Source organism: Bidens hawaiensis, unplaced genomic scaffold, assembly GCF_021521415.1.
Source record: "Bidens hawaiensis isolate Kalapana, Puna unplaced genomic scaffold, B.hawaiensis_p1.1 tig00064276_1, whole genome shotgun sequence".
Taxonomy (NCBI): domain Eukaryota; kingdom Viridiplantae; phylum Streptophyta; class Magnoliopsida; order Asterales; family Asteraceae; genus Bidens; species Bidens hawaiensis.
Genome location: NW_027501485.1, coordinates 22,496 through 26,925, shown reverse-complemented (window position 1 = coordinate 26,925; position 4,430 = coordinate 22,496). Strand labels below are relative to the sequence as shown.

At 33.1% G+C, this 4,430-nt stretch overlaps 1 long non-coding RNA gene across 1 annotated transcript; it reads left to right on the top strand.

The window, feature by feature from the left end:
* On the top strand, positions 1 to 1,752 carry LOC143604206 (uncharacterized). The gene is made up of 3 exons (XR_013148244.1): positions 1 to 54; positions 1,456 to 1,520; positions 1,604 to 1,752. It is a non-coding gene; the product is annotated as an uncharacterized LOC143604206 (long non-coding RNA).
* Positions 1,753 to 4,430: the final 2,678 nt, after the last annotated feature.

Here is a 4,430-nt window from a genome sequence, read left to right as displayed (position 1 = left end):
GTTTTCTTCCTTGTTGAGCGGTTGTTACTCTTTATCTTCTTGATTCCACTCTCTGTAAGTAACCTTGTTTTACTTTCAATCCTTAAAAAAGAATATTAACTCCTACCATGTTCCTAAGATCACGCACCAATGCATTCCCAATACTTTATACATATTTCTGTAACTAGACATGATCATTTTAGGATTAACTTTAATCAAGGTAACTCTTAGTTTACCGTTTCTCTAATTACCGATTCAAACACAATTTCCTTGTAATACCACCGTATAAGCTCTCTAATCCATTTAATGATTTCGAATAATTTTCCTACATACAATTTCCATCCATCTATATTGGTTGAAGTTTCGTGTTTCACTATTATTGATCTTTGAAAATTTAGATAAAAATTAGTTCAAATTACCTAAATTTCAAAATTTATTACTGAAGGGATTAATTATTTTCGTCATCTTCAACCAAAACTTGTTTAAAACTTGCATGAGTACATGAGAGTTTGGAGTGTAAGGTTATGGTTTGGTTCCGGTTAAACTGGCAATGTTATAATGGTATCACTTTTTTTCAAGTCATTTGAAAAGGGTAATTTGGTTTCCGATGAAAATGGTTCATTTAGGTAGTGAGCTGGTTTTGGTCACAATGTATTATTTTAAAAACATATTGATTTGGTTCGGGTCAAAACTGACCATTTTAAAAAGGTATTTGTAGCAGGGTGTTGATTACAAATAACTGAATTTTGTATGATGCTTGTTGTAGGGGTGATCACGGTTTGGTTTAAAACCATGAAACCGTTCAAACCGGTCATCGGTTTGGTTTCACGATTGGGTTTTTATCTTAGCTTATGGTCGGTCGGTTTCAAAATTTTCAAACCGTAGTGAACGGTTTGGTTTACAGTTTACACCAAAAACCGTCTGTATAAAACCGGACTTGATTGTTTGATTTAAATTTTTTAAAAATAATTCATATTAGATATCAATTATGTATTCTGTATCAAACTTAACTTAAATACAATTGAATGGAGGCTAATTATCTTAACTAAACTAGCTAAGTGGCTTTAAAGTTCCCAACCCTCTATTGTTAACTATAGGAATCTATTTTAAAGTTAGTGACCATTGAAATGGCTTTCTAGGATGCTTGAATTGCTTTATGCATTATGTTTTTTTATCAAGTTGAGCATTTTATGTTCATGCTAACTGTTAACTTACATGGACTGTTTTAAACTTTCTTTTTTATGTTAACTGGTGTTTTTTTTTTTTTTTTTTGAGAAGTACTATGTTAGCTTTTATATCTTTTACGTAGTCTAAAACGTGAAACCAAAACGCCAGTAACGGTTCGGTTTGGTTTTAAATTTCAATGGTTCGGTTTCGGTTTTCAATAATGAGAAACCATTACTAACGGTTTGGTTACGGTTTGACCCAAAAACCGGTCAAATCGGACCTTGAACACCCCTACTGTTTGTTGTGTAGATATGGAGAACTGGAGATGGTTAACCGACTGATATGCTACAAGATTTTATAACTGGTTTAGCGAGGTAAATTATAAATGTTGTTTGCGTTGTATAATTATGAAGGTAAGGTCTAAGGATTAATTTAGACTTTGTTGCTACTTGTGCAGGGAGATGAGAAAGGAGTTTGGCTTGAAAAACTTAACTGTGGTGTATTCGGTCTTGGCAACGCCAACAGTGCATTCTTCATCAACTTGGATGGAGTTTGTTCTACCTTACACAGATTTTTCCGCTTAATCGTATGATTAAGTTTGTTATGGTTAATTGGCTGTTGGCACGCGTTTGATTCGGTTCGGTTAACTAAACATGATTTTTCCGCTTAATCTCTGTTTGTTAGTAGGCATTGCAATTTGTACAAGAGAGCCCCTATGAGGTTCGCCCGACTGGATGGAAGCCTGTGGAAAGTTCCTTGAAGCCAACCCGAAGGGCAGCAAAGAAAATTCGCAGCCATATAGTTAGATATCGGTTCTTACTTTGTTTTCAAGATTTAGTATTTTTTTTAAACTCTTCTTTTTTCAGCAAAACTCCAATATTTTGTCGACACATTTTGCTTAACTGGGTATATGTGAATGTCTAAAATATCCTATCAGGAATGACAAGTAAGGTGACCTTGTGTCAGATTCTCGAGATAGAAAACATCGATATGAGAACGCATGGATTCACGAGAGATGGCATACCAATGTAGAAAAAAAGGTGACGAGGATCGATATTATGGGAGACCTTGTTGTACAAAAAGTGAGTACTAACCAAACCTACTTCAGGTAAAAGATTTTCTTTTAATTACGGTAAAAACAATTATTTGAAGAATTATTGAAAATCTTGATGAATTTAAATTATTTAATATTTGCAGGGCTATTGCAAACATTGATTTAAAACTTGATTTTGTTCGCCCGGCAATTATTAACTTTGTTTCCAAACTTATTGGTAGCGGGCTAGCGGCTTCAAGCTATATAAAGAGTTGTACATCTTAGTTACCTCGAAAGAGAAGGAGTGCACACAAATCATACATTTGACTTATTTTGGGAAAATGTGTTATATCCAAGCTAAAGAATGATGTACTTTATAACCTTTTTGTCATGTTTCCTAATCGAATGAATTATTATATACAACAAAAAAAGAAAAATGCCAAGTGCATAATTTTGAAAAAGAACATGTATTGGTTTTGTATTAGAAAAATCTGGTTTCATAGTGTCAAAACACAATCTGCAAGAAAAATCTAAAATTTGGTATAGTAAATGTTGGTACCATACGAACTAAACCGCTGCCAAGCAAACCTTCTCTTGTTACCCGCAGCAACGCGCGGGCTCTCTTACTAGTAGGTTTATACGGCTGTATCGGGTAAAAATGACTGACAAGGGAACAAAAAAGACAACTACTTTTTGCAGCCTATACGACCGCATAGGCATTGAATAGCCCATATTGATAAACCATAAAACCTATACGGTCGTATAGGGCTATACAACCGTATAGAAAACATTTGCAGAAAAATTCAGACTGCCTTTTGACCAATGTTAATCGCTGCCGGGAAACAACTATGCGAGCCATATAGTGCTATGCGACCCGTATAGACAGATTTTCAGTTCTCTAAGCTTAAAACATGAAAGATTTTTATAATGGTTGATAAGATTAAGCTGAAAGTAATTTGACTGAATGTAATATCATGATTAAAGCTTAAAACGTGAAAGATTTGTTTGATGTTTATTAAGATTCTACCGAAAGTTGTTTAACTTCAATATAAAACATAATTTTATATAAGTGAAACAACACATGAAATGGTCGAAAAGGTGAACGTTTAAAATTGCTAAAAAATATGGTGCAAGTAAGATAATATATCAAAAAAATGTCTATACGGCCGTATAGGCCTATACGACCCGTATAACGCTATACGAGGCACTATAAACGATGGCCGACAACATCAAACACAAACTGACACTATTCAGGTGAAATACGACCGTATAGTCCTATACGAGCCATATAGGAAAAAAATGGTGTGTGAGGATTATAGGTGGTGTGGGAGGATCCTAAGCTTTGAAAAAATATAATGACCAAAATCTATAACAAAACGTAGAAAAACTCAATTAAAAAATAAAATGAACAACCAATAACACAATATATGAAAACCCACTAATTTTTATTATACAACAATATAATACTCGTATTAAAGATAAACACATGTTATGGACGTCTTATAAATAAGCTAACAACATGGACTTTTGTTGTGGTGGTGAATATTTTTTTAACAAAAGTTGTTGTATAAAAAAGTTATGGACGTTTTAAAATTATACGAGAATTAACATGTGTCTTGTACGTAGAGGAGATAAAAAATCAACAAAAGTGGTTTATTTACTTTATGCCATTCTCGTCAAATTTTCCTCTTAAATTAATCTCTGTTGTTCAAAATTCAAATATAAGAGCATTTGATAAATTCCTTCACACCTTTATCATTTTGTTGTCATGTGCATTTTACCCTTATCCATAAAAAACAACGTTATAAGAATAAGATATAGTAAGAAAGAAAAGAAATGGAAAGAATTGATCAAAATGGGCCTTACAATTTTATTTTTTATTTTTTTTGATAATGATTTAAATAGTTATTCGACCATTCCAATTTCAAATTTTGCCATCTCTTTCAAAAACATTCTCAAAATAGTCACCTAAACCATCGCCACTTACATTTCTTCATGAGTCACCAACGGTTTAACCCTATCAACCGACGAAATTGAAGATGGATCTGACTGAATACTCAATGAATTTTATAATAACGGAATAGATAAGTCGGTTGACGGATTTCGAGGACACGTGTCAAGTCTTGATGGTTGCATAAACCGTCGGATGTTAGGTTCTAAACTGTCGCCCGACTATTCTTAGAAATTGTCATTTTGGATATTTTTAGAAATGATGGTTGGTAATAGAATATGATTGGTCAAAATGACTATT